Source organism: Paramisgurnus dabryanus, chromosome 9, assembly GCF_030506205.2.
Source record: "Paramisgurnus dabryanus chromosome 9, PD_genome_1.1, whole genome shotgun sequence".
In the NCBI taxonomy this organism is placed as follows: domain Eukaryota; kingdom Metazoa; phylum Chordata; class Actinopteri; order Cypriniformes; family Cobitidae; genus Paramisgurnus; species Paramisgurnus dabryanus.
Window position 1 is genome coordinate 6,048,722 of NC_133345.1, and position 23,275 is coordinate 6,071,996.

General features: G+C 48.2%; 65 non-coding genes and 31 pseudogenes across 65 annotated transcripts in view; all 96 read right to left on the reverse strand.

Annotated features, from left to right (window-relative positions):
* Positions 1 to 22: 22 nt before the first annotated feature.
* On the reverse strand, positions 23 to 141 carry LOC135726557 (5S ribosomal RNA; annotated as a pseudogene).
* Positions 142 to 266: 125 nt separating this feature from the next.
* On the reverse strand, positions 267 to 385 carry LOC135726343 (5S ribosomal RNA; annotated as a pseudogene).
* A 126-nt stretch (positions 386 to 511) lies between these two features.
* LOC135722405 (5S ribosomal RNA) lies at positions 512 to 630 on the reverse strand. The gene has a single exon (XR_010522139.1). It is a non-coding gene; the product is annotated as a 5S ribosomal RNA (ribosomal RNA).
* Positions 631 to 755: 125 nt separating this feature from the next.
* On the reverse strand, positions 756 to 874 carry LOC135722406 (5S ribosomal RNA). The gene has a single exon (XR_010522140.1). It is a non-coding gene; the product is annotated as a 5S ribosomal RNA (ribosomal RNA).
* A 125-nt stretch (positions 875 to 999) lies between these two features.
* On the reverse strand, positions 1,000 to 1,118 carry LOC135726558 (5S ribosomal RNA; annotated as a pseudogene).
* A 120-nt stretch (positions 1,119 to 1,238) lies between these two features.
* LOC135726026 (5S ribosomal RNA) lies at positions 1,239 to 1,357 on the reverse strand (annotated as a pseudogene).
* Positions 1,358 to 1,483: 126 nt separating this feature from the next.
* Positions 1,484 to 1,602, reverse strand: LOC135722407 (5S ribosomal RNA). The gene has a single exon (XR_010522141.1). It is a non-coding gene; the product is annotated as a 5S ribosomal RNA (ribosomal RNA).
* Positions 1,603 to 1,727: 125 nt separating this feature from the next.
* Positions 1,728 to 1,846, reverse strand: LOC135722408 (5S ribosomal RNA). The gene has a single exon (XR_010522142.1). It is a non-coding gene; the product is annotated as a 5S ribosomal RNA (ribosomal RNA).
* Positions 1,847 to 1,971: 125 nt separating this feature from the next.
* On the reverse strand, positions 1,972 to 2,090 carry LOC135724066 (5S ribosomal RNA). The gene has a single exon (XR_010523739.1). It is a non-coding gene; the product is annotated as a 5S ribosomal RNA (ribosomal RNA).
* Positions 2,091 to 2,216: 126 nt separating this feature from the next.
* LOC135722409 (5S ribosomal RNA) lies at positions 2,217 to 2,335 on the reverse strand. Its single transcript, XR_010522143.1, has one exon. It is a non-coding gene; the product is annotated as a 5S ribosomal RNA (ribosomal RNA).
* A 125-nt stretch (positions 2,336 to 2,460) lies between these two features.
* Positions 2,461 to 2,579, reverse strand: LOC135722410 (5S ribosomal RNA). Its single transcript, XR_010522144.1, has one exon. It is a non-coding gene; the product is annotated as a 5S ribosomal RNA (ribosomal RNA).
* Positions 2,580 to 2,705: 126 nt separating this feature from the next.
* LOC135724391 (5S ribosomal RNA) lies at positions 2,706 to 2,824 on the reverse strand. The gene has a single exon (XR_010524058.1). It is a non-coding gene; the product is annotated as a 5S ribosomal RNA (ribosomal RNA).
* A 125-nt stretch (positions 2,825 to 2,949) lies between these two features.
* Positions 2,950 to 3,068, reverse strand: LOC135725216 (5S ribosomal RNA; annotated as a pseudogene).
* Positions 3,069 to 3,193: 125 nt separating this feature from the next.
* LOC135724067 (5S ribosomal RNA) lies at positions 3,194 to 3,312 on the reverse strand. The gene has a single exon (XR_010523740.1). It is a non-coding gene; the product is annotated as a 5S ribosomal RNA (ribosomal RNA).
* A 126-nt stretch (positions 3,313 to 3,438) lies between these two features.
* LOC135722413 (5S ribosomal RNA) lies at positions 3,439 to 3,557 on the reverse strand. The gene has a single exon (XR_010522146.1). It is a non-coding gene; the product is annotated as a 5S ribosomal RNA (ribosomal RNA).
* Positions 3,558 to 3,682: 125 nt separating this feature from the next.
* LOC135722414 (5S ribosomal RNA) lies at positions 3,683 to 3,801 on the reverse strand. Its single transcript, XR_010522147.1, has one exon. It is a non-coding gene; the product is annotated as a 5S ribosomal RNA (ribosomal RNA).
* A 125-nt stretch (positions 3,802 to 3,926) lies between these two features.
* On the reverse strand, positions 3,927 to 4,045 carry LOC135724392 (5S ribosomal RNA). The gene has a single exon (XR_010524060.1). It is a non-coding gene; the product is annotated as a 5S ribosomal RNA (ribosomal RNA).
* A 125-nt stretch (positions 4,046 to 4,170) lies between these two features.
* On the reverse strand, positions 4,171 to 4,289 carry LOC135726559 (5S ribosomal RNA; annotated as a pseudogene).
* Positions 4,290 to 4,409: 120 nt separating this feature from the next.
* LOC135726136 (5S ribosomal RNA) lies at positions 4,410 to 4,528 on the reverse strand (annotated as a pseudogene).
* Positions 4,529 to 4,654: 126 nt separating this feature from the next.
* LOC135722415 (5S ribosomal RNA) lies at positions 4,655 to 4,773 on the reverse strand. Its single transcript, XR_010522148.1, has one exon. It is a non-coding gene; the product is annotated as a 5S ribosomal RNA (ribosomal RNA).
* Positions 4,774 to 4,898: 125 nt separating this feature from the next.
* LOC135724475 (5S ribosomal RNA) lies at positions 4,899 to 5,017 on the reverse strand. The gene has a single exon (XR_010524140.1). It is a non-coding gene; the product is annotated as a 5S ribosomal RNA (ribosomal RNA).
* A 125-nt stretch (positions 5,018 to 5,142) lies between these two features.
* Positions 5,143 to 5,261, reverse strand: LOC135722416 (5S ribosomal RNA). Its single transcript, XR_010522149.1, has one exon. It is a non-coding gene; the product is annotated as a 5S ribosomal RNA (ribosomal RNA).
* A 125-nt stretch (positions 5,262 to 5,386) lies between these two features.
* Positions 5,387 to 5,505, reverse strand: LOC135726250 (5S ribosomal RNA; annotated as a pseudogene).
* Positions 5,506 to 5,630: 125 nt separating this feature from the next.
* LOC135726560 (5S ribosomal RNA) lies at positions 5,631 to 5,749 on the reverse strand (annotated as a pseudogene).
* Positions 5,750 to 5,874: 125 nt separating this feature from the next.
* LOC135726344 (5S ribosomal RNA) lies at positions 5,875 to 5,993 on the reverse strand (annotated as a pseudogene).
* Positions 5,994 to 6,119: 126 nt separating this feature from the next.
* On the reverse strand, positions 6,120 to 6,238 carry LOC135722417 (5S ribosomal RNA). Its single transcript, XR_010522150.1, has one exon. It is a non-coding gene; the product is annotated as a 5S ribosomal RNA (ribosomal RNA).
* Positions 6,239 to 6,363: 125 nt separating this feature from the next.
* LOC135722418 (5S ribosomal RNA) lies at positions 6,364 to 6,482 on the reverse strand. Its single transcript, XR_010522151.1, has one exon. It is a non-coding gene; the product is annotated as a 5S ribosomal RNA (ribosomal RNA).
* A 125-nt stretch (positions 6,483 to 6,607) lies between these two features.
* Positions 6,608 to 6,726, reverse strand: LOC135726561 (5S ribosomal RNA; annotated as a pseudogene).
* A 120-nt stretch (positions 6,727 to 6,846) lies between these two features.
* LOC135726027 (5S ribosomal RNA) lies at positions 6,847 to 6,965 on the reverse strand (annotated as a pseudogene).
* Positions 6,966 to 7,091: 126 nt separating this feature from the next.
* LOC135722419 (5S ribosomal RNA) lies at positions 7,092 to 7,210 on the reverse strand. Its single transcript, XR_010522152.1, has one exon. It is a non-coding gene; the product is annotated as a 5S ribosomal RNA (ribosomal RNA).
* Positions 7,211 to 7,335: 125 nt separating this feature from the next.
* Positions 7,336 to 7,454, reverse strand: LOC135722420 (5S ribosomal RNA). Its single transcript, XR_010522153.1, has one exon. It is a non-coding gene; the product is annotated as a 5S ribosomal RNA (ribosomal RNA).
* Positions 7,455 to 7,579: 125 nt separating this feature from the next.
* Positions 7,580 to 7,698, reverse strand: LOC135724068 (5S ribosomal RNA). Its single transcript, XR_010523741.1, has one exon. It is a non-coding gene; the product is annotated as a 5S ribosomal RNA (ribosomal RNA).
* Positions 7,699 to 7,824: 126 nt separating this feature from the next.
* On the reverse strand, positions 7,825 to 7,943 carry LOC135722421 (5S ribosomal RNA). Its single transcript, XR_010522154.1, has one exon. It is a non-coding gene; the product is annotated as a 5S ribosomal RNA (ribosomal RNA).
* A 125-nt stretch (positions 7,944 to 8,068) lies between these two features.
* On the reverse strand, positions 8,069 to 8,187 carry LOC135722422 (5S ribosomal RNA). Its single transcript, XR_010522155.1, has one exon. It is a non-coding gene; the product is annotated as a 5S ribosomal RNA (ribosomal RNA).
* Positions 8,188 to 8,313: 126 nt separating this feature from the next.
* Positions 8,314 to 8,432, reverse strand: LOC135724393 (5S ribosomal RNA). Its single transcript, XR_010524061.1, has one exon. It is a non-coding gene; the product is annotated as a 5S ribosomal RNA (ribosomal RNA).
* A 125-nt stretch (positions 8,433 to 8,557) lies between these two features.
* Positions 8,558 to 8,676, reverse strand: LOC135725217 (5S ribosomal RNA; annotated as a pseudogene).
* Positions 8,677 to 8,801: 125 nt separating this feature from the next.
* On the reverse strand, positions 8,802 to 8,920 carry LOC135724069 (5S ribosomal RNA). Its single transcript, XR_010523742.1, has one exon. It is a non-coding gene; the product is annotated as a 5S ribosomal RNA (ribosomal RNA).
* Positions 8,921 to 9,046: 126 nt separating this feature from the next.
* On the reverse strand, positions 9,047 to 9,165 carry LOC135722424 (5S ribosomal RNA). Its single transcript, XR_010522157.1, has one exon. It is a non-coding gene; the product is annotated as a 5S ribosomal RNA (ribosomal RNA).
* A 125-nt stretch (positions 9,166 to 9,290) lies between these two features.
* LOC135722425 (5S ribosomal RNA) lies at positions 9,291 to 9,409 on the reverse strand. Its single transcript, XR_010522158.1, has one exon. It is a non-coding gene; the product is annotated as a 5S ribosomal RNA (ribosomal RNA).
* A 125-nt stretch (positions 9,410 to 9,534) lies between these two features.
* On the reverse strand, positions 9,535 to 9,653 carry LOC135724394 (5S ribosomal RNA). Its single transcript, XR_010524062.1, has one exon. It is a non-coding gene; the product is annotated as a 5S ribosomal RNA (ribosomal RNA).
* A 125-nt stretch (positions 9,654 to 9,778) lies between these two features.
* LOC135726564 (5S ribosomal RNA) lies at positions 9,779 to 9,897 on the reverse strand (annotated as a pseudogene).
* A 120-nt stretch (positions 9,898 to 10,017) lies between these two features.
* LOC135726138 (5S ribosomal RNA) lies at positions 10,018 to 10,136 on the reverse strand (annotated as a pseudogene).
* A 126-nt stretch (positions 10,137 to 10,262) lies between these two features.
* On the reverse strand, positions 10,263 to 10,381 carry LOC135722426 (5S ribosomal RNA). The gene has a single exon (XR_010522159.1). It is a non-coding gene; the product is annotated as a 5S ribosomal RNA (ribosomal RNA).
* Positions 10,382 to 10,506: 125 nt separating this feature from the next.
* LOC135724477 (5S ribosomal RNA) lies at positions 10,507 to 10,625 on the reverse strand. Its single transcript, XR_010524141.1, has one exon. It is a non-coding gene; the product is annotated as a 5S ribosomal RNA (ribosomal RNA).
* Positions 10,626 to 10,750: 125 nt separating this feature from the next.
* On the reverse strand, positions 10,751 to 10,869 carry LOC135722427 (5S ribosomal RNA). Its single transcript, XR_010522160.1, has one exon. It is a non-coding gene; the product is annotated as a 5S ribosomal RNA (ribosomal RNA).
* Positions 10,870 to 10,994: 125 nt separating this feature from the next.
* LOC135726748 (5S ribosomal RNA) lies at positions 10,995 to 11,113 on the reverse strand (annotated as a pseudogene).
* Positions 11,114 to 11,233: 120 nt separating this feature from the next.
* On the reverse strand, positions 11,234 to 11,352 carry LOC135725864 (5S ribosomal RNA; annotated as a pseudogene).
* A 125-nt stretch (positions 11,353 to 11,477) lies between these two features.
* Positions 11,478 to 11,596, reverse strand: LOC135726565 (5S ribosomal RNA; annotated as a pseudogene).
* Positions 11,597 to 11,721: 125 nt separating this feature from the next.
* On the reverse strand, positions 11,722 to 11,840 carry LOC135726345 (5S ribosomal RNA; annotated as a pseudogene).
* Positions 11,841 to 11,966: 126 nt separating this feature from the next.
* On the reverse strand, positions 11,967 to 12,085 carry LOC135722429 (5S ribosomal RNA). The gene has a single exon (XR_010522161.1). It is a non-coding gene; the product is annotated as a 5S ribosomal RNA (ribosomal RNA).
* A 125-nt stretch (positions 12,086 to 12,210) lies between these two features.
* Positions 12,211 to 12,329, reverse strand: LOC135724070 (5S ribosomal RNA). Its single transcript, XR_010523743.1, has one exon. It is a non-coding gene; the product is annotated as a 5S ribosomal RNA (ribosomal RNA).
* A 125-nt stretch (positions 12,330 to 12,454) lies between these two features.
* LOC135723547 (5S ribosomal RNA) lies at positions 12,455 to 12,573 on the reverse strand. The gene has a single exon (XR_010523247.1). It is a non-coding gene; the product is annotated as a 5S ribosomal RNA (ribosomal RNA).
* A 120-nt stretch (positions 12,574 to 12,693) lies between these two features.
* LOC135725241 (5S ribosomal RNA) lies at positions 12,694 to 12,812 on the reverse strand (annotated as a pseudogene).
* A 125-nt stretch (positions 12,813 to 12,937) lies between these two features.
* Positions 12,938 to 13,056, reverse strand: LOC135726566 (5S ribosomal RNA; annotated as a pseudogene).
* A 120-nt stretch (positions 13,057 to 13,176) lies between these two features.
* Positions 13,177 to 13,295, reverse strand: LOC135724772 (5S ribosomal RNA). The gene has a single exon (XR_010524431.1). It is a non-coding gene; the product is annotated as a 5S ribosomal RNA (ribosomal RNA).
* Positions 13,296 to 13,420: 125 nt separating this feature from the next.
* LOC135723770 (5S ribosomal RNA) lies at positions 13,421 to 13,539 on the reverse strand. Its single transcript, XR_010523456.1, has one exon. It is a non-coding gene; the product is annotated as a 5S ribosomal RNA (ribosomal RNA).
* Positions 13,540 to 13,664: 125 nt separating this feature from the next.
* Positions 13,665 to 13,783, reverse strand: LOC135722431 (5S ribosomal RNA). Its single transcript, XR_010522163.1, has one exon. It is a non-coding gene; the product is annotated as a 5S ribosomal RNA (ribosomal RNA).
* Positions 13,784 to 13,908: 125 nt separating this feature from the next.
* LOC135726567 (5S ribosomal RNA) lies at positions 13,909 to 14,027 on the reverse strand (annotated as a pseudogene).
* A 120-nt stretch (positions 14,028 to 14,147) lies between these two features.
* LOC135726028 (5S ribosomal RNA) lies at positions 14,148 to 14,266 on the reverse strand (annotated as a pseudogene).
* Positions 14,267 to 14,392: 126 nt separating this feature from the next.
* Positions 14,393 to 14,511, reverse strand: LOC135722432 (5S ribosomal RNA). The gene has a single exon (XR_010522164.1). It is a non-coding gene; the product is annotated as a 5S ribosomal RNA (ribosomal RNA).
* A 125-nt stretch (positions 14,512 to 14,636) lies between these two features.
* On the reverse strand, positions 14,637 to 14,755 carry LOC135723241 (5S ribosomal RNA). Its single transcript, XR_010522950.1, has one exon. It is a non-coding gene; the product is annotated as a 5S ribosomal RNA (ribosomal RNA).
* A 125-nt stretch (positions 14,756 to 14,880) lies between these two features.
* On the reverse strand, positions 14,881 to 14,999 carry LOC135724071 (5S ribosomal RNA). Its single transcript, XR_010523744.1, has one exon. It is a non-coding gene; the product is annotated as a 5S ribosomal RNA (ribosomal RNA).
* Positions 15,000 to 15,125: 126 nt separating this feature from the next.
* Positions 15,126 to 15,244, reverse strand: LOC135722433 (5S ribosomal RNA). Its single transcript, XR_010522165.1, has one exon. It is a non-coding gene; the product is annotated as a 5S ribosomal RNA (ribosomal RNA).
* A 125-nt stretch (positions 15,245 to 15,369) lies between these two features.
* On the reverse strand, positions 15,370 to 15,488 carry LOC135722434 (5S ribosomal RNA). Its single transcript, XR_010522166.1, has one exon. It is a non-coding gene; the product is annotated as a 5S ribosomal RNA (ribosomal RNA).
* A 126-nt stretch (positions 15,489 to 15,614) lies between these two features.
* Positions 15,615 to 15,733, reverse strand: LOC135724395 (5S ribosomal RNA). The gene has a single exon (XR_010524063.1). It is a non-coding gene; the product is annotated as a 5S ribosomal RNA (ribosomal RNA).
* A 125-nt stretch (positions 15,734 to 15,858) lies between these two features.
* Positions 15,859 to 15,977, reverse strand: LOC135725219 (5S ribosomal RNA; annotated as a pseudogene).
* Positions 15,978 to 16,102: 125 nt separating this feature from the next.
* Positions 16,103 to 16,221, reverse strand: LOC135724072 (5S ribosomal RNA). Its single transcript, XR_010523745.1, has one exon. It is a non-coding gene; the product is annotated as a 5S ribosomal RNA (ribosomal RNA).
* Positions 16,222 to 16,347: 126 nt separating this feature from the next.
* Positions 16,348 to 16,466, reverse strand: LOC135723548 (5S ribosomal RNA). Its single transcript, XR_010523248.1, has one exon. It is a non-coding gene; the product is annotated as a 5S ribosomal RNA (ribosomal RNA).
* A 125-nt stretch (positions 16,467 to 16,591) lies between these two features.
* LOC135722435 (5S ribosomal RNA) lies at positions 16,592 to 16,710 on the reverse strand. Its single transcript, XR_010522167.1, has one exon. It is a non-coding gene; the product is annotated as a 5S ribosomal RNA (ribosomal RNA).
* A 126-nt stretch (positions 16,711 to 16,836) lies between these two features.
* Positions 16,837 to 16,955, reverse strand: LOC135724396 (5S ribosomal RNA). Its single transcript, XR_010524064.1, has one exon. It is a non-coding gene; the product is annotated as a 5S ribosomal RNA (ribosomal RNA).
* A 125-nt stretch (positions 16,956 to 17,080) lies between these two features.
* Positions 17,081 to 17,199, reverse strand: LOC135726568 (5S ribosomal RNA; annotated as a pseudogene).
* Positions 17,200 to 17,319: 120 nt separating this feature from the next.
* On the reverse strand, positions 17,320 to 17,438 carry LOC135726139 (5S ribosomal RNA; annotated as a pseudogene).
* A 126-nt stretch (positions 17,439 to 17,564) lies between these two features.
* LOC135723353 (5S ribosomal RNA) lies at positions 17,565 to 17,683 on the reverse strand. Its single transcript, XR_010523061.1, has one exon. It is a non-coding gene; the product is annotated as a 5S ribosomal RNA (ribosomal RNA).
* A 125-nt stretch (positions 17,684 to 17,808) lies between these two features.
* LOC135725650 (5S ribosomal RNA) lies at positions 17,809 to 17,927 on the reverse strand (annotated as a pseudogene).
* A 125-nt stretch (positions 17,928 to 18,052) lies between these two features.
* On the reverse strand, positions 18,053 to 18,171 carry LOC135724073 (5S ribosomal RNA). Its single transcript, XR_010523746.1, has one exon. It is a non-coding gene; the product is annotated as a 5S ribosomal RNA (ribosomal RNA).
* A 126-nt stretch (positions 18,172 to 18,297) lies between these two features.
* On the reverse strand, positions 18,298 to 18,416 carry LOC135722437 (5S ribosomal RNA). The gene has a single exon (XR_010522169.1). It is a non-coding gene; the product is annotated as a 5S ribosomal RNA (ribosomal RNA).
* A 125-nt stretch (positions 18,417 to 18,541) lies between these two features.
* Positions 18,542 to 18,660, reverse strand: LOC135724256 (5S ribosomal RNA). The gene has a single exon (XR_010523925.1). It is a non-coding gene; the product is annotated as a 5S ribosomal RNA (ribosomal RNA).
* A 126-nt stretch (positions 18,661 to 18,786) lies between these two features.
* On the reverse strand, positions 18,787 to 18,905 carry LOC135722438 (5S ribosomal RNA). The gene has a single exon (XR_010522170.1). It is a non-coding gene; the product is annotated as a 5S ribosomal RNA (ribosomal RNA).
* Positions 18,906 to 19,030: 125 nt separating this feature from the next.
* LOC135722439 (5S ribosomal RNA) lies at positions 19,031 to 19,149 on the reverse strand. Its single transcript, XR_010522171.1, has one exon. It is a non-coding gene; the product is annotated as a 5S ribosomal RNA (ribosomal RNA).
* Positions 19,150 to 19,274: 125 nt separating this feature from the next.
* LOC135725380 (5S ribosomal RNA) lies at positions 19,275 to 19,393 on the reverse strand (annotated as a pseudogene).
* Positions 19,394 to 19,513: 120 nt separating this feature from the next.
* Positions 19,514 to 19,632, reverse strand: LOC135724773 (5S ribosomal RNA). Its single transcript, XR_010524432.1, has one exon. It is a non-coding gene; the product is annotated as a 5S ribosomal RNA (ribosomal RNA).
* Positions 19,633 to 19,758: 126 nt separating this feature from the next.
* Positions 19,759 to 19,877, reverse strand: LOC135722440 (5S ribosomal RNA). The gene has a single exon (XR_010522172.1). It is a non-coding gene; the product is annotated as a 5S ribosomal RNA (ribosomal RNA).
* Positions 19,878 to 20,002: 125 nt separating this feature from the next.
* LOC135726909 (5S ribosomal RNA) lies at positions 20,003 to 20,122 on the reverse strand (annotated as a pseudogene).
* A 120-nt stretch (positions 20,123 to 20,242) lies between these two features.
* Positions 20,243 to 20,361, reverse strand: LOC135724774 (5S ribosomal RNA). Its single transcript, XR_010524433.1, has one exon. It is a non-coding gene; the product is annotated as a 5S ribosomal RNA (ribosomal RNA).
* Positions 20,362 to 20,487: 126 nt separating this feature from the next.
* LOC135723718 (5S ribosomal RNA) lies at positions 20,488 to 20,606 on the reverse strand. Its single transcript, XR_010523407.1, has one exon. It is a non-coding gene; the product is annotated as a 5S ribosomal RNA (ribosomal RNA).
* A 121-nt stretch (positions 20,607 to 20,727) lies between these two features.
* LOC135724775 (5S ribosomal RNA) lies at positions 20,728 to 20,846 on the reverse strand. The gene has a single exon (XR_010524434.1). It is a non-coding gene; the product is annotated as a 5S ribosomal RNA (ribosomal RNA).
* Positions 20,847 to 20,972: 126 nt separating this feature from the next.
* On the reverse strand, positions 20,973 to 21,091 carry LOC135724337 (5S ribosomal RNA). Its single transcript, XR_010524005.1, has one exon. It is a non-coding gene; the product is annotated as a 5S ribosomal RNA (ribosomal RNA).
* A 125-nt stretch (positions 21,092 to 21,216) lies between these two features.
* Positions 21,217 to 21,335, reverse strand: LOC135726570 (5S ribosomal RNA; annotated as a pseudogene).
* Positions 21,336 to 21,455: 120 nt separating this feature from the next.
* LOC135724419 (5S ribosomal RNA) lies at positions 21,456 to 21,574 on the reverse strand. The gene has a single exon (XR_010524085.1). It is a non-coding gene; the product is annotated as a 5S ribosomal RNA (ribosomal RNA).
* A 125-nt stretch (positions 21,575 to 21,699) lies between these two features.
* Positions 21,700 to 21,818, reverse strand: LOC135722441 (5S ribosomal RNA). Its single transcript, XR_010522173.1, has one exon. It is a non-coding gene; the product is annotated as a 5S ribosomal RNA (ribosomal RNA).
* Positions 21,819 to 21,943: 125 nt separating this feature from the next.
* LOC135724074 (5S ribosomal RNA) lies at positions 21,944 to 22,062 on the reverse strand. Its single transcript, XR_010523747.1, has one exon. It is a non-coding gene; the product is annotated as a 5S ribosomal RNA (ribosomal RNA).
* A 126-nt stretch (positions 22,063 to 22,188) lies between these two features.
* Positions 22,189 to 22,307, reverse strand: LOC135722442 (5S ribosomal RNA). The gene has a single exon (XR_010522174.1). It is a non-coding gene; the product is annotated as a 5S ribosomal RNA (ribosomal RNA).
* Positions 22,308 to 22,432: 125 nt separating this feature from the next.
* Positions 22,433 to 22,551, reverse strand: LOC135722443 (5S ribosomal RNA). The gene has a single exon (XR_010522175.1). It is a non-coding gene; the product is annotated as a 5S ribosomal RNA (ribosomal RNA).
* A 126-nt stretch (positions 22,552 to 22,677) lies between these two features.
* On the reverse strand, positions 22,678 to 22,796 carry LOC135724397 (5S ribosomal RNA). The gene has a single exon (XR_010524065.1). It is a non-coding gene; the product is annotated as a 5S ribosomal RNA (ribosomal RNA).
* Positions 22,797 to 22,921: 125 nt separating this feature from the next.
* Positions 22,922 to 23,040, reverse strand: LOC135725220 (5S ribosomal RNA; annotated as a pseudogene).
* A 125-nt stretch (positions 23,041 to 23,165) lies between these two features.
* Positions 23,166 to 23,275, reverse strand: part of LOC135724076 (5S ribosomal RNA) — a 119-nt gene continuing 9 nt past the window's right edge. Inside the window, exon 1 of the ribosomal RNA XR_010523749.1 lies at positions 23,166 to 23,275. This exon is cut by the window's right edge and continues 9 nt beyond it. This is a non-coding gene — a ribosomal RNA (5S ribosomal RNA).

The following is a 23,275-nucleotide window of genomic DNA, read 5'->3' on the forward strand; positions in this document are numbered from 1 at the left end:
AAAAAATAATTAATTAATTAAATGCTTAGAGCACCTGGTATTCCCAGGCGGTCTCCCATCCAAGTACTAACCAGGCCCGACCCTGCTTGGCTTACGAGATCAGACGAGAGCGGGCGTGCTCAGGGTGGCGTGGCCGTAAGCAAGTGCTGACTTGATTCGAGAGACACTTCAAAACTAATGTGGCAACGCCATGCCATGGGAGAACGCTTACAGAAAGATCGCATTCATGGGAAAAAATTACATAAAAAAATAATTAATTAATTAAATGCTTAGAGCACCTGGTATTCCCAGGCGGTCTCCCATCCAAGTACTAACCAGGCCCGACCCTGCTTGGCTTACGAGATCAGACGAGAGCGGGCGTGCTCAGGGTGGTGTGGCCGTAAACGAGTGCTGACTCGATTCGAGAGACACTTCAAGGCTAATGTGGCAACGAAATGACATCGGTAAATGGTTACAGAAAGGACGCATTCATGGGAAAAAATGACATAAAAAAAAAAATTAATTAATTAAATGCTTACAGCACCTGGTATTCCCAGGCGGTCTCCCATCCAAGTACTAACCAGGCCCGACCCTGCTTGGCTTCCGAGATCAGACGAGAGCGGGCGTGCTCAGGGTGGTGTGGCCGTAAGCGAGTGCTGACTCGATTCGAGAGACACTTCAAGGCTAATGTGGGAACGCAATGACATCGGTAAATGGTTACAGAAAGGACGCATTCATGGGAAAATATGACATAAATAAATATTTAATTAATTAAATGCTTACAGCACCTGGTATTCCCAGGCGGTCTCCCATCCAAGTACTAACCAGGCCCGACCCTGCTTGGCTTCCGAGATCAGACGAGAGCGGGCGTGCTCAGGGTGGTGTGGCCGTAAGCGAGTGCTGACTCGCTTCGATAGACACTTCAAGACTTATGTGGCAACGCCATGACATCAGTGAACGCTTACAGAAAGATCGCATTCATGGGAAAAAATGACATAAAAAAATAATTAATTAATTAAATGCTTAGAGCACCTGGTATTCCCAGGCGGTCTCCCATCCAAGTACTAACCAGGCCCGACCCTGCTTGGCTTACGAGATCAGACGAGAGCGGGCGTGCTCAGGGTGGCGTGGCCGTAAGCGAGTGCTGACTTGATTCGAGAGACACTTCAAAACTAATGTGGCAACGCCATGCCATGGGAGAACGCTTACAGAAAGGACGCATTCATGGGAAAAATGACATAAATAATTAATTAATTTAATTCTTACAGAACCAGGTATTCCCAGGCGGTCTCCCATCCAAGTACTAACCAGGCCCGACCCTGCTTGGCTTCCGAGATCAGACGAGAGCGGGCGTGCTCAGGGTGGTGTGGCCGTAAACGAGTGCTGACTCGATTCGAGAGACACTTCAAGGCTAATGTGGCAACGCAATGACATCGGTAAATGGTTACAGAAAGGACGCATTCATGGGAAAAAATGACATAAAAAAAAAAATTAATTAATTAAATGCTTACAGCACCTGGTATTCCCAGGCGGTCTCCCATCCAAGTACTAACCAGGCCCGACCCTGCTTGGCTTCCGAGATCAGACGAGAGCGGGCGTGCTCAGGGTGGTGTGGCCGTAAGCGAGTGCTGACTCGATTCGAGAGACACTTCAAGGCTAATGTGGCAACGCAATGACATCGGTAAATGGTTACAGAAAGGACGCATTCATGGGAAAATATGACATAAATAAATATTTAATTAATTAAATGCTTACAGCACCTGGTATTCCCAGGCGGTCTCCCATCCAAGTACTAACCAGGCCCGACCCTGCTTGGCTTCCGAGATCAGACGAGAGCGGGCGTGCTCAGGGTGGTGTGGCCGTAAGCGAGTGCTGACTCGCTTCGATAGACACTTCAAGACTTATGTGGCAACGCCATGACATCGGTGAACACTTACAGAAAGATCGCATTCATGGGAAAAAATGACATAAAAAAATAATTAATTAATGAAATGCTTACAGCACCTGGTATTCCCAGGCGGTCTCCCATCCAAGTACTAACCAGGCCCGACCCTGCTTGGCTTACGAGATCAGACGAGAACGGGCGTGCTCAGGGTGGTGTGGCCGTAAGCGAGTGCTGACTCGATTCGAGAGACACTTCAAGGCTAATGTGGCAACGCAATGACATCGGTAAATGGTTACAGAAAGGACGCTTTCATGGGAAAAAATGACATAAAAAAAATAATTAATTAATTAAATGCTTACAGCACCTGGTATTCCCAGGCGGTCTCCCATCCAAGTACTAACCAGGCCCGACCCTGCTTGGCTTCCGAGATCAGACGAGAGCGGGCGTGCTCAGGGTGGTGTGGCCGTAAGCGAGTGCTGACTCGCTTCGATAGACACTTCAAGACTTATGTGGCAACGCCATGACATCAGTGAACGCTTACAGAAAGGTCGCATTCATGGGAAAAAATTACATAAAAAAATAATTAATTAATTAAATGCTTACAGCACCTGGTATTCCCAGGCGGTCTCCCATCCAAGTACTAACCAGGCCCGACCCTGCTTGGCTTCCGAGATCAGACGAGAGCGGGCGTGCTCAGGGTGGTGTGGCCGTAAGCGAGTGCTGACTCGATTCGAGAGACACTTCAAGGCTAATGTGGCAACGCAATGACATCGGTAAATGGTTACAGAAAGGACGCATTCATGGGAAAAAATGACATAAAAAAAATTATTAATTAATTAAATGCTTACAGCACCTGGTATTCCCAGGCGGTCTCCCATCCAAGTACTAACCAGGCCCGAACCTGCTTGGCTTCCGAGATCAGACGAGAGCGGGCGTGCTCAGGGTGGTGTGGCCGTAAGCGAGTGCAGACTTGATTCGAGAGACACTTCAAAACTAATGTGGCAACGCCATGCCATGGGAGAACGCTTACAGAAAGGACGCATTCATGGGAAAAAATGACATAAAAAAATAATTAATTAATTAAATGCTTAGAGCACCTGGTATTCCCAGGCGGTCTCCCATCCAAGTACTAACCAGGCCCGACCCTGCTTGGCTTCCGAGATCAGACGAGAGCGGGCGTGCTCAGGGTGGTGTGGCCGTAAGCGAGTGCTGACTCGCTTCGATAGACACTTCAAGACTTATGTGGCAACGCCATGACATCGGTGAACACTTACAGAAAGATCGCATTCATGGGAAAAAATGACATAAAAAAATAATTAATTAATTAAATGCTTACAGCACCTGGTATTCCCAGGCGGTCTCCCATCCAAGTACTAACCAGGCCCGACCCTGCTTGGCTTACGAGATCAGACGAGAACGGGCGTGCTCAGGGTGGTGTGGCCGTAAGCGAGTGCTGACTCGATTCGAGAGACACTTCAAGGCTAATGTGGCAACGCAATGACATCGGTAAATGGTTACAGAAAGGACGCATTCATGGGAAAAAATGACATAAAAAAAATAATTAATTAATTAAATGCTTACAGCACCTGGTATTCCCAGGCGGTCTCCCATCCAAGTACTAACCAGGCCCGACCCTGCTTGGCTTCCGAGATCAGACGAGAGCGGGCGTGCTCAGGGTGGTGTGGCCGTAAGCGAGTGCTGACTCGCTTCGATAGACACTTCAAGACTTATGTGGCAACGCCATGACATCAGTGAACGCTTACAGAAAGGTCGCATTCATGGGAAAAAATTACATAAAAAAATAATTAATTAATTAAATGCTTACAGCACCTGGTATTCCCAGGCGGTCTCCCATCCAAGTACTAACCAGGCCCGACCCTGCTTGGCTTCCGAGATCAGACGAGAGCGGGCGTGCTCAGGGTGGTGTGGCCGTAAGCGAGTGCTGACTCGATTCGAGAGACACTTCAAGGCTAATGTGGCAACGCAATGACATCGGTAAATGGTTACAGAAAGGACGCATTCATGGGAAAAAATGACATAAAAAAATTATTAATTAATTAAATGCTTACAGCACCTGGTATTCCCAGGCGGTCTCCCATCCAAGTACTAACCAGGCCCGAACCTGCTTGGCTTCCGAGATCAGACGAGAGCGGGCGTGCTCAGGGTGGTGTGGCCGTAAGCGAGTGCAGACTTGATTCGAGAGACACTTCAAAACTAATGTGGCAACGCCATGCCATGGGAGAACGCTTACAGAAAGGACGCATTCATGGGAAAAAATGACATAAAAAAATAATTAATTAATTAAATGCTTAGAGCACCTGGTATTCCCAGGCGGTCTCCCATCCAAGTACTAACCAGGCCCGACCCTGCTTGGCTTACGAGATCAGACGAGAGCGGGCGTGCTCAGGGTGGCGTGGCCGTAAGCGAGTGCTGACTTGATTCGAGAGACACTTCAAAACTAATGTGGCAACGCCATGCCATGGGAGAACGCTTACAGAAAGGACGCATTCATGGGAAAAATGACATAAATAATTAATTAATTTAATTCTTACAGCACCAGGTATTCCCAGGCGGTCTCCCATCCAAGTACTAACCAGGCACGACCCTGCTTGGCTTCCGAGATCAGACGAGAGCGGGCGTGCTCAGGGTGGTGTGGCCGTAAACGAGTGCTGACTCGATTCGAGAGACACTTCAAGGCTAATGTGGCAACGCAATGACATCGGTAAATGGTTACAGAAAGGACGCATTCATGGGAAAAAATGACATAAAAAAAATAATTAATTAATTAAATGCTTACAGCACCTGGTATTCCCAGGCGGTCTCCCATCCAAGTACTAACCAGGCCCGACCCTGCTTGGCTTCCGAGATCAGACGAGAGCGGGCGTGCTCAGGGTGGTGTGGCCGTAAGCGAGTGCTGACTCGATTCGAGAGACACTTCAAGGCTAATGTGGCAACGCAATGACATCGGTAAATGGTTACAGAAAGGACGCATTCATGGGAAAATATGACATAAATAAATATTTAATTAATTAAATGCTTACAGCACCTGGTATTCCCAGGCGGTCTCCCATCCAAGTACTAACCAGGCCCGACCCTGCTTGGCTTCCGAGGTCAGACGAGAGCGGGCGTGCTCAGGGTGGTGTGGCCGTGAGCGAGTGCTGACTCGATTCGAGAGACACTTCAAGGCTAATGTGGCAACGCAATGACATCGGTAAATGGTTACAGAAAGGACGCATTCATGGGAAAATATGACATAAATAAATATTTAATTAATTAAATGCTTACAGCACCTGGTATTCCCAGGCGGTCTCCCATCCAAGTACTAACCAGGCCCGACCCTGCTTGGCTTCCGAGATCAGACGAGAGCGGGCGTGCTCAGGGTGGTGTGGCCGTAAGCGAGTGCTGACTCGCTTCGATAGACACTTCAAGACTTATGTGGCAACGCCATGACATCAGTGAACGCTTACAGAAAGATCGCATTCATGGGAAAAAATGACATAAAAAAATAATTAATTAATTAAATGCTTAGAGCACCTGGTATTCCCAGGCGGTCCCCCATCCAAGTACTAACCAGGCCCGACCCTGCTTGGCTTACGAGATCAGACGAGAGCGGGCGTGCTCAGGGTGGTGTGGCCGTAAGCGAGTGCAGACTTGATTCGAGAGACACTTCAAAACTAATGTGGCAACGCCATGCCATGGGAGAACGCTTACAGAAAGGACGCATTCATGGGAAAAAATGACATAAAAAAATAATTAATTAATTAAATGCTTAGAGCACCTGGTATTCCCAGGCGGTCTCCCATCCAAGTACTAACCAGGCCCGACCCTGCTTGGCTTACGAGATCAGACGAGAGCGGGCGTGCTCAGGGTGGCGTGGCCGTAAGCAAGTGCTGACTTGATTCGAGAGACACTTCAAAACTAATGTGGCAACGCCATGCCATGGGAGAACGCTTACAGAAAGATCGCATTCATGGGAAAAAATTACATAAAAAAATAATTAATTAATTAAATGCTTAGAGCACCTGGTATTCCCAGGCGGTCTCCCATCCAAGTACTAACCAGGCCCGACCCTGCTTGGCTTACGAGATCAGACGAGAGCGGGCGTGCTCAGGGTGGTGTGGCCGTAAACGAGTGCTGACTCGATTCGAGAGACACTTCAAGGCTAATGTGGCAACGAAATGACATCGGTAAATGGTTACAGAAAGGACGCATTCATGGGAAAAAATGACATAAAAAAAAAAATTAATTAATTAAATGCTTACAGCACCTGGTATTCCCAGGCGGTCTCCCATCCAAGTACTAACCAGGCCCGACCCTGCTTGGCTTCCGAGATCAGACGAGAGCGGGCGTGCTCAGGGTGGTGTGGCCGTAAGCGAGTGCTGACTCGATTCGAGAGACACTTCAAGGCTAATGTGGGAACGCAATGACATCGGTAAATGGTTACAGAAAGGACGCATTCATGGGAAAATATGACATAAATAAATATTTAATTAATTAAATGCTTACAGCACCTGGTATTCCCAGGCGGTCTCCCATCCAAGTACTAACCAGGCCCGACCCTGCTTGGCTTCCGAGATCAGACGAGAGCGGGCGTGCTCAGGGTGGTGTGGCCGTAAGCGAGTGCTGACTCGCTTCGATAGACACTTCAAGACTTATGTGGCAACGCCATGACATCAGTGAACGCTTACAGAAAGATCGCATTCATGGGAAAAAATGACATAAAAAAATAATTAATTAATTAAATGCTTAGAGCACCTGGTATTCCCAGGCGGTCTCCCATCCAAGTACTAACCAGGCCCGACCCTGCTTGGCTTACGAGATCAGACGAGAGCGGGCGTGCTCAGGGTGGCGTGGCCGTAAGCGAGTGCTGACTTGATTCGAGAGACACTTCAAAACTAATGTGGCAACGCCATGCCATGGGAGAACGCTTACAGAAAGGACGCATTCATGGGAAAAATGACATAAATAATTAATTAATTTAATTCTTACAGAACCAGGTATTCCCAGGCGGTCTCCCATCCAAGTACTAACCAGGCCCGACCCTGCTTGGCTTCCGAGATCAGACGAGAGCGGGCGTGCTCAGGGTGGTGTGGCCGTAAACGAGTGCTGACTCGATTCGAGAGACACTTCAAGGCTAATGTGGCAACGCAATGACATCGGTAAATGGTTACAGAAAGGACGCATTCATGGGAAAAAATGACATAAAAAAAAAAATTAATTAATTAAATGCTTACAGCACCTGGTATTCCCAGGCGGTCTCCCATCCAAGTACTAACCAGGCCCGACCCTGCTTGGCTTCCGAGATCAGACGAGAGCGGGCGTGCTCAGGGTGGTGTGGCCGTAAGCGAGTGCTGACTCGATTCGAGAGACACTTCAAGGCTAATGTGGCAACGCAATGACATCGGTAAATGGTTACAGAAAGGACGCATTCATGGGAAAATATGACATAAATAAATATTTAATTAATTAAATGCTTACAGCACCTGGTATTCCCAGGCGGTCTCCCATCCAAGTACTAACCAGGCCCGACCCTGCTTGGCTTCCGAGATCAGACGAGAGCGGGCGTGCTCAGGGTGGTGTGGCCGTAAGCGAGTGCTGACTCGCTTCGATAGACACTTCAAGACTTATGTGGCAACGCCATGACATCGGTGAACACTTACAGAAAGATCGCATTCATGGGAAAAAATGACATAAAAAAATAATTAATTAATGAAATGCTTACAGCACCTGGTATTCCCAGGCGGTCTCCCATCCAAGTACTAACCAGGCCCGACCCTGCTTGGCTTACGAGATCAGACGAGAACGGGCGTGCTCAGGGTGGTGTGGCCGTAAGCGAGTGCTGACTCGATTCGAGAGACACTTCAAGGCTAATGTGGCAACGCAATGACATCGGTAAATGGTTACAGAAAGGACGCTTTCATGGGAAAAAATGACATAAAAAAAATAATTAATTAATTAAATGCTTACAGCACCTGGTATTCCCAGGCGGTCTCCCATCCAAGTACTAACCAGGCCCGACCCTGCTTGGCTTCCGAGATCAGACGAGAGCGGGCGTGCTCAGGGTGGTGTGGCCGTAAGCGAGTGCTGACTCGCTTCGATAGACACTTCAAGACTTATGTGGCAACGCCATGACATCAGTGAACGCTTACAGAAAGGTCGCATTCATGGGAAAAAATTACATAAAAAAATAATTAATTAATTAAATGCTTACAGCACCTGGTATTCCCAGGCGGTCTCCCATCCAAGTACTAACCAGGCCCGACCCTGCTTGGCTTCCGAGATCAGACGAGAGCGGGCGTGCTCAGGGTGGTGTGGCCGTAAGCGAGTGCTGACTCGATTCGAGAGACACTTCAAGGCTAATGTGGCAACGCAATGACATCGGTAAATGGTTACAGAAAGGACGCATTCATGGGAAAAAATGACATAAAAAAAATTATTAATTAATTAAATGCTTACAGCACCTGGTATTCCCAGGCGGTCTCCCATCCAAGTACTAACCAGGCCCGAACCTGCTTGGCTTCCGAGATCAGACGAGAGCGGGCGTGCTCAGGGTGGTGTGGCCGTAAGCGAGTGCAGACTTGATTCGAGAGACACTTCAAAACTAATGTGGCAACGCCATGCCATGGGAGAACGCTTACAGAAAGGACGCATTCATGGGAAAAAATGACATAAAAAAATAATTAATTAATTAAATGCTTAGAGCACCTGGTATTCCCAGGCGGTCTCCCATCCAAGTACTAACCAGGCCCGACCCTGCTTGGCTTCCGAGATCAGACGAGAGCGGGCGTGCTCAGGGTGGTGTGGCCGTAAGCGAGTGCTGACTCGCTTCGATAGACACTTCAAGACTTATGTGGCAACGCCATGACATCGGTGAACACTTACAGAAAGATCGCATTCATGGGAAAAAATGACATAAAAAAATAATTAATTAATTAAATGCTTACAGCACCTGGTATTCCCAGGCGGTCTCCCATCCAAGTACTAACCAGGCCCGACCCTGCTTGGCTTACGAGATCAGACGAGAACGGGCGTGCTCAGGGTGGTGTGGCCGTAAGCGAGTGCTGACTCGATTCGAGAGACACTTCAAGGCTAATGTGGCAACGCAATGACATCGGTAAATGGTTACAGAAAGGACGCATTCATGGGAAAAAATGACATAAAAAAAATAATTAATTAATTAAATGCTTACAGCACCTGGTATTCCCAGGCGGTCTCCCATCCAAGTACTAACCAGGCCCGACCCTGCTTGGCTTCCGAGATCAGACGAGAGCGGGCGTGCTCAGGGTGGTGTGGCCGTAAGCGAGTGCTGACTCGCTTCGATAGACACTTCAAGACTTATGTGGCAACGCCATGACATCAGTGAACGCTTACAGAAAGGTCGCATTCATGGGAAAAAATTACATAAAAAAATAATTAATTAATTAAATGCTTACAGCACCTGGTATTCCCAGGCGGTCTCCCATCCAAGTACTAACCAGGCCCGACCCTGCTTGGCTTCCGAGATCAGACGAGAGCGGGCGTGCTCAGGGTGGTGTGGCCGTAAGCGAGTGCTGACTCGATTCGAGAGACACTTCAAGGCTAATGTGGCAACGCAATGACATCGGTAAATGGTTACAGAAAGGACGCATTCATGGGAAAAAATGACATAAAAAAATTATTAATTAATTAAATGCTTACAGCACCTGGTATTCCCAGGCGGTCTCCCATCCAAGTACTAACCAGGCCCGAACCTGCTTGGCTTCCGAGATCAGACGAGAGCGGGCGTGCTCAGGGTGGTGTGGCCGTAAGCGAGTGCAGACTTGATTCGAGAGACACTTCAAAACTAATGTGGCAACGCCATGCCATGGGAGAACGCTTACAGAAAGGACGCATTCATGGGAAAAAATGACATAAAAAAATAATTAATTAATTAAATGCTTAGAGCACCTGGTATTCCCAGGCGGTCTCCCATCCAAGTACTAACCAGGCCCGACCCTGCTTGGCTTACGAGATCAGACGAGAGCGGGCGTGCTCAGGGTGGCGTGGCCGTAAGCGAGTGCTGACTTGATTCGAGAGACACTTCAAAACTAATGTGGCAACGCCATGCCATGGGAGAACGCTTACAGAAAGGACGCATTCATGGGAAAAATGACATAAATAATTAATTAATTTAATTCTTACAGCACCAGGTATTCCCAGGCGGTCTCCCATCCAAGTACTAACCAGGCACGACCCTGCTTGGCTTCCGAGATCAGACGAGAGCGGGCGTGCTCAGGGTGGTGTGGCCGTAAACGAGTGCTGACTCGATTCGAGAGACACTTCAAGGCTAATGTGGCAACGCAATGACATCGGTAAATGGTTACAGAAAGGACGCATTCATGGGAAAAAATGACATAAAAAAAATAATTAATTAATTAAATGCTTACAGCACCTGGTATTCCCAGGCGGTCTCCCATCCAAGTACTAACCAGGCCCGACCCTGCTTGGCTTCCGAGATCAGACGAGAGCGGGCGTGCTCAGGGTGGTGTGGCCGTAAGCGAGTGCTGACTCGATTCGAGAGACACTTCAAGGCTAATGTGGCAACGCAATGACATCGGTAAATGGTTACAGAAAGGACGCATTCATGGGAAAATATGACATAAATAAATATTTAATTAATTAAATGCTTACAGCACCTGGTATTCCCAGGCGGTCTCCCATCCAAGTACTAACCAGGCCCGACCCTGCTTGGCTTCCGAGGTCAGACGAGAGCGGGCGTGCTCAGGGTGGTGTGGCCGTGAGCGAGTGCTGACTCGATTCGAGAGACACTTCAAGGCTAATGTGGCAACGCAATGACATCGGTAAATGGTTACAGAAAGGACGCATTCATGGGAAAATATGACATAAATAAATATTTAATTAATTAAATGCTTACAGCACCTGGTATTCCCAGGCGGTCTCCCATCCAAGTACTAACCAGGCCCGACCCTGCTTGGCTTCCGAGATCAGACGAGAGCGGGCGTGCTCAGGGTGGTGTGGCCGTAAGCGAGTGCTGACTCGCTTCGATAGACACTTCAAGACTTATGTGGCAACGCCATGACATCAGTGAACGCTTACAGAAAGATCGCATTCATGGGAAAAAATGACATAAAAAAATAATTAATTAATTAAATGCTTAGAGCACCTGGTATTCCCAGGCGGTCCCCCATCCAAGTACTAACCAGGCCCGACCCTGCTTGGCTTACGAGATCAGACGAGAGCGGGCGTGCTCAGGGTGGCGTGGCCGTAAGCGAGTGCTGACTTGATTCGAGAGACACTTCAAAACTAATGTGGCAACGCCATGCCATGGGAGAACGCTTACAGAAAGGATGCATTCATGGGAAAAATGACATAAATAATTAATTAATTTAATTCTTACAGAACCAGGTATTCCCAGGCGGTCTCCCATCCAAGTACTAACCAGGCCCGACCCTGCTTGGCTTCCGAGATCAGACGAGAGCGGGCGTGCTCAGGGTGGTGTGGCCGTAAGCGAGTGCAGACTTGATTCGAGAGACACTTCAAAACTAATGTGGCAACGCCATGCCATGGGAGAACGCTTACAGAAAGGACGCATTCATGGGAAAAAATGACATAAAAAAATAATTAATTAATTAAATGCTTAGAGCACCTGGTATTCCCAGGCGGTCTCCCATCCAAGTACTAACCAGGCCCGACCCTGCTTGGCTTACGAGATCAGACGAGAGCGGGCGTGCTCAGGGTGGCGTGGCCGTAAGCAAGTGCTGACTTGATTCGAGAGACACTTCAAAACTAATGTGGCAACGCCATGCCATGGGAGAACGCTTACAGAAAGATCGCATTCATGGGAAAAAATGACATAAAAAAATAATTAATTAATTAAATGCTTAGAGCACCTGGTATTCCCAGGCGGTCTCCCATCCAAGTACTAACCAGGCCCGACCCTGCTTGGCTTACGAGATCAGACGAGAGCGGGCGTGCTCAGGGTGGTGTGGCCGTAAACGAGTGCTGACTCGATTCGAGAGACACTTCAAGGCTAATGTGGCAACGCAATGACATCGGTAAATGGTTACAGAAAGGACGCATTCATGGGAAAAAATGACATAAAAAAAATAATTAATTAATTAAATGCTTACAGCACCTGGTATTCCCAGGCGGTCTCCCATCCAAGTACTAACCAGGCCCGACCCTGCTTGGCTTCCGAGATCAGACGAGAGCGGGCGTGCTCAGGGTGGTGTGGCCGTAAGCGAGTGCTGACTCGCTTCGATAGACACTTCAAGACTTATGTGGCAACGCCATGACATCGGTGAACACTTACAGAAAGATCGCATTCATGGGAAAAAATGACATAAAAAAATTATTAATTAATTAAATGCTTACAGCACCTGGTATTCCCAGGCGGTCTCCCATCCAAGTACTAACCAGGCCCGACCCTGCTTGGCTTACGAGATCAGACGAGAACGGGCGTGCTCAGGGTGGTGTGGCCGTAAGCGAGTGCTGACTCGCTTCGATAGACACTTCAAGACTTATGTGGCAACGCCATGACATCGGTGAACACTTACAGAAAGATCGCATTCATGGGAAAAAATGACATAAAAAAATAATTAATTAATTAAATGCTTACAGCACCTGGTATTCCCAGGCGGTCTCCCATCCAAGTACTAACCAGGCCCGACCCTGCTTGGCTTCCGAGATCAGACGAGAGCGGGCGTGCTCAGGGTGGTGTGGCCATAAGCGAGTGCAGACTTGATTCGAGAGACACTTCAAAACTAATGTGGCAACGCCATGCCATGGGAGAACGCTTACAGAAAGGACGCATTCATGGGAAAAATGACATAAATAATTAATTAATTTAATTCTTACAGCACCAGGTATTCCCAGGCGGTCTCCCATCCAAGTACTAACCAGGCCCGACCCTGCTTGGCTTCCGAGATCAGACGAGAGCGGGCGTGCTCAGGGTGGCGTGGCCGTAAGCAAGTGCTGACTTGATTCGAGAGACACTTCAAAACTAATGTGGCAACGCCATGCCATGGGAGAACGCTTACAGAAAGGACGCATTCATGGGAAAAAATGACATAAAAAAATAATTAATTAATTAAATGCTTAGAGCACCTGGTATTCCCAGGCGGTCTCCCATCCAAGTACTAACCAGGCCCGACCCTGCTTGGCTTACGAGATCAGACGAGAGCGGGCGTGCTCAGGGTGGCGTGGCCGTAAGCAAGTGCTGACTTGATTCGAGAGACACTTCAAAACTAATGTGGCAACGCCATGCCATGGGAGAACGCTTACAGAAAGGACGCATTCATGGGAAAAATGACATAAATAATTAATTAATTTAATTCTTACAGCACCAGGTATTCCCAGGCGGTCTCCCATCCAAGTACTAACCAGGCCCGACCCTGCTTGGCTTCCGAGATCAGACGAGAGCGGGCGTGCTCAGGGTGGTGTGGCCGTAAACGAGTGCTGACTCGATTCGAGAGACACTTCAAGGCTAATGTGGCAACGCAATGACATCGGTAAATGGTTACAGAAAGGACGCATTCATGGGAAAAAATGACATAAAAAAAATAATTAATTAATTAAATCTTACAGCACCTGGTATTCCCAGGCGGTCTCCCATCCAAGTACTAACCAGGCCCGACCCTGCTTGGCTTCCGAGATCAGACGAGAGCGGGCGTGCTCAGGGTGGTGTGGCCGTAAGCGAGTGCTGACTCGATTCGAGAGACACTTCAAGGCTAATGTGGGAACGCAATGACATCGGTAAATGGTTACAGAAAGGACGCATTCATGGGAAAATATGACATAAATAAATATTTAATTAATTAAATGCTTACAGCACCTGGTATTCCCAGGCGGTCTCCCATCCAAGTACTAACCAGGCCCGACCCTGCTTGGCTTCCGAGATCAGACGAGAGCGGGCGTGCTCAGGGTGGTGTGGCCGTAAGCGAGTGCTGACTCGCTTCGATAGACACTTCAAGACTTATGTGGCAACGCCATGACATCAGTGAACGCTTACAGAAAGATCGCATTCATGGGAAAAAATGACATAAAAAAATAATTAATTAATTAAATGCTTAGAGCACCTGGTATTCCCAGGCGGTCTCCCATCCAAGTACTAACCAGGCCCGACCCTGCTTGGCTTACGAGATCAGACGAGAGCGGGCGTGCTCAGGGTGGCGTGGCCGTAAGCGAGTGCTGAATTGATTCGAGAGACACTTCAAAACTAATGTGGCAACGCCATGCCATGGGAGAACGCTTACAGAAAGGACGCATTCATGGGAAAAATGACATAAATAATTAATTAATTTAATTCTTACAGAACCAGGTATTCCCAGGCGGTCTCCCATCCAAGTACTAACCAGGCCCGACCCTGCTTGGCTTCCGAGATCAGACGAGAGCGGGCGTGCTCAGGGTGGTGTGGCCGTAAACGAGTGCTGACTCGATTCGAGAGACACTTCAAGGCTAATGTGGCAACGCAATGACATCGGTAAATGGTTACAGAAAGGACGCATTCATGGGAAAAAATGACATAAAAAAAATAATTAATTAATTAAATGCTTACAGCACCTGGTATTCCCAGGCGGTCTCCCATCCAAGTACTAACCAGGCCCGACCCTGCTTGGCTTCCGAGATCAGACGAGAGCGGGCGTGCTCAGGGTGGTGTGGCCGTAAGCGAGTGCTGACTCGATTCGAGAGACACTTCAAGGCTAATGTGGCAACGCAATGACATCGGTAAATGGTTACAGAAAGGACGCATTCATGGGAAAATATGACATAAATAAATATTTAATTAATTAAATGCTTACAGCACCTGGTATTCCCAGGCGGTCTCCCATCCAAGTACTAACCAGGCCCAACCCTGCTTGGCTTCCGAGATCAGACGAGAGCGGGCGTGCTCAGGGTGGTGTGGCCGTAAGCGAGTGCTGACTCGCTTCGATAGACACTTCAAGACTTATGTGGCAACGCCATGACATCGGTGAACACTTACAGAAAGATCGCATTCATGGGAAAAAATGACATAAAAAAATAATTAATTAATTAAATGCTTACAGCACCTGGTATTCCCAGGCGGTCTCCCATCCAAGTACTAACCAGGCCCGACCCTGCTTGGCTTACGAGATCAGACGAGAACGGGCGTGCTCAGGGTGGTGTGGCCGTAAGCGAGTGCTGACTCGATTCGAGAGACACTTCAAGGCTAATGTGGCAACGCAATGACATCGGTAAATGGTTACAGAAAGGACGCATTCATGGGAAAAAATGACATAAAAAAAATAATTAATTAATTAAATGCTTACAGCACCTGGTATTCCCAGGCGGTCTCCCATCCAAGTACTAACCAGGCCCGACCCTGCTTGGCTTCCGAGATCAGACGAGAGCGGGCGTGCTCAGGGTGGTGTGGCCGTAAGCGAGTGCTGACTCGCTTCGATAGACACTTCAAGACTTATGTGGCAACGCCATGACATCAGTGAACGCTTACAGAAAGGTCGCATTCATGGGAAAAAATTACATAAAAAAATAATTAATTAATTAAATGCTTACAGCACCTGGTATTCCCAGGCGGTCTCCCATCCAAGTACTAACCAGGCCCGACCCTGCTTGGCTTCCGAGATCAGACGAGAGCGGGCGTGCTCAGGGTGGTGTGGCCGTAAGCGAGTGCTGACTCGATTCGAGAGACACTTCAAGGCTAATGTGGCAACGCAATGACATCGGTAAATGGTTACAGAAAGGACGCATTCATGGGAAAAAATGACATAAAAAAAATTATTAATTAATTAAATGCTTACAGCACCTGGTATTCCCAGGCGGTCTCCCATCCAAGTACTAACCAGGCCCGAACCTGCTTGGCTTCCGAGATCAGACGAGAGCGGGCGTGCTCAGGGTGGTGTGGCCGTAAGCGAGTGCAGACTTTATTCGAGAGACACTTCAAAACTAATGTGGCAACGCCATGCCATGGGAGAACGCTTACAGAAAGGACGCATTCATGGGAAAAAATGACATAAAAAAATAATTAATTAATTAAATGCTTAGAGCACCTGGTATTCCCAGGCGGTCTCCCATCCAAGTACTAACCAGGCCCGACCCTGCTTGGCTTCCGAGATCAGACGAGAGCGGGCGTGCTCAGGGTGGTGTGGCCGTAAGCGAGTGCTGACTCGCTTCGATAGACACTTCAAGACTTATGTGGCAACGCCATGACATCGGTGAACACTTACAGAAAGATCGCATTCATGGGAAAAAATGACATAAAAAAATAATTAATTAATTAAATGCTTACAGCACCTGGTATTCCCAGGCGGTCTCCCATCCAAGTACTAACCAGGCCCGACCCTGCTTGGCTTACGAGATCAGACGAGAACGGGCGTGCTCAGGGTGGTGTGGCCGTAAGCGAGTGCTGACTCGATTCGAGAGACACTTCAAGGCTAATGTGGCAACGCAATGACATCGGTAAATGGTTACAGAAAGGACGCATTCATGGGAAAAAATGACATAAAAAAAATAATTAATTAATTAAATGCTTACAGCACCTGGTATTCCCAGGCGGTCTCCCATCCAAGTACTAACCAGGCCCGACCCTGCTTGGCTTCCGAGATCAGACGAGAGCGGGCGTGCTCAGGGTGGTGTGGCCATAAGCGAGTGCTGACTCGCTTCGATAGACACTTCAAGACTTATGTGGCAACGCCATGACATCAGTGAACGCTTACAGAAAGGTCGCATTCATGGGAAAAAATTACATAAAAAAATAATTAATTAATTAAATGCTTACAGCACCTGGTATTCCCAGGCGGTCTCCCATCCAAGTACTAACCAGGCCCGACCCTGCTTGGCTTCCGAGATCAGACGAGAGCGGGCGTGCTCAGGGTGGTGTGGCCGTAAGCGAGTGCTGACTCGATTCGAGAGACACTTCAAGGCTAATGTGGCAACGCAATGACATCGGTAAATGGTTACAGAAAGGACGCATTCATGGGAAAAAATGACATAAAAAAAATTATTAAATAATTAAATGCTTACAGCACCTGGTATTCCCAGGCGGTCTCCCATCCAAGTACTAACCAGGCCCGAACCTGCTTGGCTTCCGAGATCAGACGAGAGCGGGCGTGCTCAGGGTGGTGTGGCCGTAAGCGAGTGCAGACTTGATTCGAGAGACACTTCAAAACTAATGTGGCAACGCCATGCCATGGGAGAACGCTTACAGAAAGGACGCATTCATGGGAAAAAATGACATAAAAAAATAATTAATTAATTAAATGCTTAGAGCACCTGGTATTCCCAGGCGGTCTCCCATCCAAGTACTAACCAGGCCCGACCCTGCTTGGCTTACGAGATCAGACGAGAGCGGGCGTGCTCAGGGTGGCGTGGCCGTAAGCGAGTGCTGACTTGATTCGAGAGACACTTCAAAACTAATGTGGCAACGCCATGCCATGGGAGAACGCTTACAGAAAGGACGCATTCATGGGAAAAATGACATAAATAATTAATTAATTTAATTCTTACAGCACCAGGTATTCCCAGGCGGTCTCCCATCCAAGTACTAACCAGGCACGACCCTGCTTGGCTTCCGAGATCAGACGAGAGCGGGCGTGCTCAGGGTGGTGTGGCCGTAAACGAGTGCTGACTCGATTCGAGAGACACTTCAAGGCTAATGTGGCAACGCAATGACATCGGTAAATGGTTACAGAAAGGACGCATTCATGGGAAAAAATGACATAAAAAAAATAATTAATTAATTAAATGCTTACAGCACCTGGTATTCCCAGGCGGTCTCCCATCCAAGTACTAACCAGGCCCAACCCTGCTTGGCTTCCGAGATCAGACGAGAGCGGGCGTGCTCAGGGTGGTGTGGCCGTAAGCGAGTGCTGACTCGATTCGAGAGACACTTCAAGGCTAATGTGGCAACGCAATGACATCGGTAAATGGTTACAGAAAGGACGCATTCATGGGAAAATATGACATAAATAAATATTTAATTAATTAAATGCTTACAGCACCTGGTATTCCCAGGCGGTCTCCCATCCAAGTACTAACCAGGCCCGACCCTGCTTGGCTTCCGACATCAGACGAGAGCGGGCGTGCTCAGGGTGGTGTGGCCGTAAACGAGTGCTGACTCGCTTCGATAGACACTTCAAGACTTATGTGGCAACGCCATGACATCGGTGAACGCTTACAGAAAGATCGCATTCATGGGAAAAAATGACATAAAAAAATAATTAATTAATTAAATGCTTACAGCACCTGGTATTCCCAGGCGGTCTCCCATCCAAGTACTAACCAGGCCCGACCCTGCTTGGCTTACGAGATCAGACGAGAACGGGCGTGCTCAGGGTGGTGTGGCCGTAAGCGAGTGCTGACTCGATTCGAGAGACACTTCAAGGCTAATGTGGCAACGCAATGACATCGGTAAATGGTTACAGAAAGGACGCATTCATGGGAAAAAATGACATAAAAAAAATAATTAATTAATTAAATGCTTACAGCACCTGGTATTCCCAGGCGGTCTCCCATCCAAGTACTAACCAGGCCCGACCCTGCTTGGCTTCCGAGATCAGACGAGAGCGGGCGTGCTCAGGGTGGTGTGGCCGTAAGCGAGTGCTCACTCGCTTCGATAGACACTTCAAGACTTATGTGGCAACGCCATGACATCATTGAACGCTTACAGAAAGGTCGCATTCATGGGAAAAAATGACATAAAAAAATAATTAATTAATTAAATGCTTACAGCACCTGGTATTCCCAGGCGGTCTCCCATCCAAGTACTAACCAGGCCCGACCCTGCTTGGCTTCCGAGATCAGACAAGAGCGGGCGTGCTCAGGGTGGTGTGGCCGTAAGCGAGTGCTGACTCGATTCGAGAGACACTTCAAGGCTAATGTGGCAACGCAATGACATCGGTAAATGGTTACAGAAAGGACGCATTCATGGGAAAAAATGACATAAAAAAAATTATTAATTAATTAAATGCTTACAGCACCTGGTATTCCCAGGCGGTCTCCCATCCAAGTACTAACCAGGCCCGACCCTGCTTGGCTTCCGAGATCAGACGAGAGCGGGCGTGCTCAGGGTGGTGTGGCCGTAAGCGAGTGCAGACTTGATTCGAGAGACACTTCAAAACTAATGTGGCAACGCCATGCCATGGGAGAACACTTACAGAAAGGACGCATTCATGGGAAAATATGACATAAATAAATATTTAATTAATTAAATGCTTACAGCACCTGGTATTCCCAGGCGGTCTCCCATCCAAGTACTAACCAGGCCCGACCCTGCTTGGCTTCCGAGATCAGACGAGAGCGGGCGTGCTCAGGGTGGTGTGGCCGTAAGCGAGTGCCGACTCGAATCGACAGACACTTCAAGACTTATGTGGCAACGCCATGACATCAGTGAACGCTTACAGAAAGAACGCATTCATGGGAAAAAATGACATAAATAAATATTTAATTAATTAAATGCTTACAGCACCTGGTATTCCCAGGCAATCTCCCATCCAAGTACTAACCAGGCCCGACCCTGCTTGGCTTCCGAGATCAGACGAGAGCGGGCGTGCTCAGGGTGGTGTGGCCGTAAGCGAGTGCGGACTTGATTCGAGAGACACTTCAAAACTAATGTGGCAACGGCATGCCATGGGAGAACGCTTACAGAAAGGACGCATTCATGGGAAAAATGACATAAAAAATTAATTAATTAAATTCTTACAGCACCAGGTATTCCCAGGCGGTCTCCCATCCAAGTACTAACCAGGCCCGACCCTGCTTGGCTTCCGAGATCAGACGAGAGCGGGCGTGCTCAGGGTGGTGTGGCCGTAAACGAGTGCTGACTCGATTCGAGAGACACTTCAAGGCTAATGTGGCAACGCAATGACATCGGTAAATGGTTACAGAAAGGACGCATTCATGGGAAAAAATGACATAAAAAAAATAATTAATTAATTAAATGCTTACAGCACCTGGTATTCCCAGGCGGTCTCCCATCCAAGTACTAACCAGGCCCGACCCTGCTTGGCTTCCGAGATCAGACGAGAGCGGGCGTGCTCAGGGTGGTGTGGCCGTAAGCGAGTGCTGACTCGCTTCGATAGACACTTCAAGACTTATGTGGCAACGCCATGACATCAGTGAACGCTTACAGAAAGATCGCATTCATGGGAAAAAATGACATAAAAAAATAATTAATTAATTAAATGCTTAGAGCACCTGGTATACCCAGGCGGTCTCCCATCCAAGTACTAACCAGGCCCGACCCTGCTTTGCTTCCGAGATCAGACGAGAGCGGGCGTGCTCAGGGTGGCGCTGGCCGTAAGCGAGTGCTGACTCGCTTCGATAGACACTTCAAGACTTATGTGGCAACGCCATGACATCGGTGAACACTTACAGAAAGGACGCATTCATGGGAAAAATGACATAAATAATTAATTAATTTAATTCTTACAGCACCAGGTATTCCCAGGCGGTCTCCCATCCAAGTACTAACCAGGCCCGACCCTGCTTGGCTTCCGAGATCAGACGAGAGCGGGCGTGCTCAGGGTGGTGTGGCCGTAAACGAGTGCTGACTCGATTCGAGAGACACTTCAAGGCTAATGTGGCAACGCAATGACATCGGTAAATGGTTACAGAAAGGACGCATTCATGGGAAAAAATGACATAAAAAAAATAATTATTTAATTAAATGCTTACAGCACCTGGTATTCCCAGGCGGTCTCCCATCCAAGTACTAACCAGGCCCGACCCTGCTTGGCTTCCGAGATCAGACGAGAGCGGGCGTGCTCAGGGTGGCGTGGCCGTAAGCGAGTGCTGGTCTTGATTCGAGAGACACTTCAAAACTAATGTGGCAACGCCATGCCATGGGAGAACGCTTACAGAAAGGACGCATTCATGGGAAAAATGACATAAATAATTAATTAATTTAATTCTTACAGCACCAGGTATTCCCAGGCGGTCTCCCATCCAAGTACTAACCAGGCCCGACCCTGCTTGGCTTCCGAGATCAGACGAGAGCGGGCGTGCTCAGGGTGGTGTGGCCGTAAACGAGTGCTGACTCGATTCGAGAGACACTTCAAGGCTAATGTGGCAACGCAATGACATCGGTAAATGGTTACAGAAAGGACGCATTCATGGGAAAAAATGACATAAAAAAAATAATTAATTAATTAAATGCTTACAGCACCTGGTATTCCCAGGCGGTCTCCCATCCAAGTACTAACCAGGCCCGACCCTGCTTGGCTTCCGAGATCAGACGAGAGCTGGCGTGCTCAGGGTGGTGTGGCCGTAAGCGAGTGCTGACTCGCTTCGATAGACACTTCAAGACTTATGTGGCAACGCCATGACATCAGTGAACGCTTACAGAAAGATCGCATTCATGGGAAAAAATGACATAAAAAAATAATTAATTAATTAAATGCTTAGAGCACCTGGTATTCCCAGGCGGTCTCCCATCCAAGTACTAACCAGGCCCGACCCTGCTTGGCTTACGAGATCAGACGAGAGCGGGCGTGCTCAGGGTGGCGTGGCCGTAAGCGAGTGCCGACTTGATTCGAGAGACACTTCAAAACTAATGTGGCAACGCCATGCCATGGGAGAACGCTTACAGAAAGGACGCATTCATGGGAAAAATGACATAAATAATTAATTAATTTAATTCTTACAGCACCAGGTATTCCCAGGCGGTCTCCCATCGAAGTACTAACCAGGCCCGACCCTGCTTGGCTTCCGAGATCAGACGAGAGCGGGCGTGCTCAGGGTGGTGTGGCCGTAAGCGAGTGCTGACTCGATTCGAGAGACACTTCAAGGCTAATGTGGCAACGCAATGACATCGGTAAATGGTTACAGAAAGGACGCATTCATGGGAAAATATGACATAAATAAATATTTAATTAATTAAATGCTTACAGCACCTGGTATTCCCAGGCGGTCTCCCATCCAAGTACTAACCAGGCCCGACCCTGCTTGGCTTCCGAGATCAGACGAGAGCGGGCGTGCTCAGGGTGGTGTGGCCGTAAGCGAGTGCTGACTCGCTTCGATAGACACTTCAAGACTTATGTGGCAACGCCATGACATCGGTGAACACTTACAGAAAGATCGCATTCATGGGAAAAAATGACATAAAAAAATAATTAATTAATTAAATGCTTACAGCACCTGGTATTCCCAGGCGGTCTCCCATCCAAGTACTAACCAGGCCCGACCCTGCTTGGCTTACGAGATCAGACGAGAACGGGCGTGCTCAGGGTGGTGTGGCCGTAAGCGAGTGCTGACTCGATTCGAGAGACACTTCAAGGCTAATGTGGCAACGCAATGACATCGGTAAATGGTTACAGAAAGGACGCATTCATGGGAAAAAATGACATAAAAAAAATAATTAATTAATTAAATGCTTACAGCACCTGGTATTCCCAGGCGGTCTCCCATCCAAGTACTAACCAGGCCCGACCCTGCTTGGCTTCCGAGATCAGACGAGAGCGGGCGTGCTCAGGGTGGTGTGGCCGTAAGCGAGTGCTGACTCGCTTCGATAGACACTTCAAGACTTATGTGGCAACGCCATGACATCAGTGAACGCTTACAGAAAGGTCGCATTCATGGGAAAAAATTACATAAAAAAATAATTAATTAATTAAATGCTTACAGCACCTGGTATTCCCAGGCGGTCTCCCATCCAAGTACTAACCAGGCCCGACCCTGCTTGGCTTCCGAGATCAGACGAGAGCGGGCGTGCTCAGGGTGGTGTGGCCGTAAGCGAGTGCTGACTCGATTCGAGAGACACTTCAAGGCTAATGTGGCAACGCAATGACATCGGTAAATGGTTACAGAAAGGACGCATTCATGGGAAAAAATGACATAAAAAAAATTATTAATTAATTAAATGCTTACAGCACCTGGTATTCCCAGGCGGTCTCCCATCCAAGTACTAACCAGGCCCGAACCTGCTTGGCTTCCGAGATCAGACGAGAGCGGGCGTGCTCAGGGTGGTGTGGCCGTAAGCGAGTGCAGACTTGATTCGAGAGACACTTCAAAACAAATGTGGCAACGCCATGCCATGGGAGAACGCTTACAGAAAGGACGCATTCATGGGAAAAAATGACATAAAAAAATAATTAATTAATTAAATGCTTAGAGCACCTGGTATTCCCAGGCGGTCTCCCATCCAAGTACTAACCAGGCCCGACCCTGCTTGGCTTCCGAGATCAGACGAGAGCGGGCGTGCTCAGGGTGGTGTGGCCGTAAGCGAGTGCTGACTCGCTTCGATAGATACTTCAAGACTTATGTGGCAACGCCATGACATCGGTGAACACTTACAGAAAGATCGCATTCATGGGAAAAAATGACATAAAAAAATAATTAATTAATTAAATGCTTACAGCACCTGGTATTCCCAGGCGGTCTCCCATCCAAGTACTAACCAGGCCCGACCCTGCTTGGCTTACGAGATCAGACGAGAACGGGCGTGCTCAGGGTGGTGTG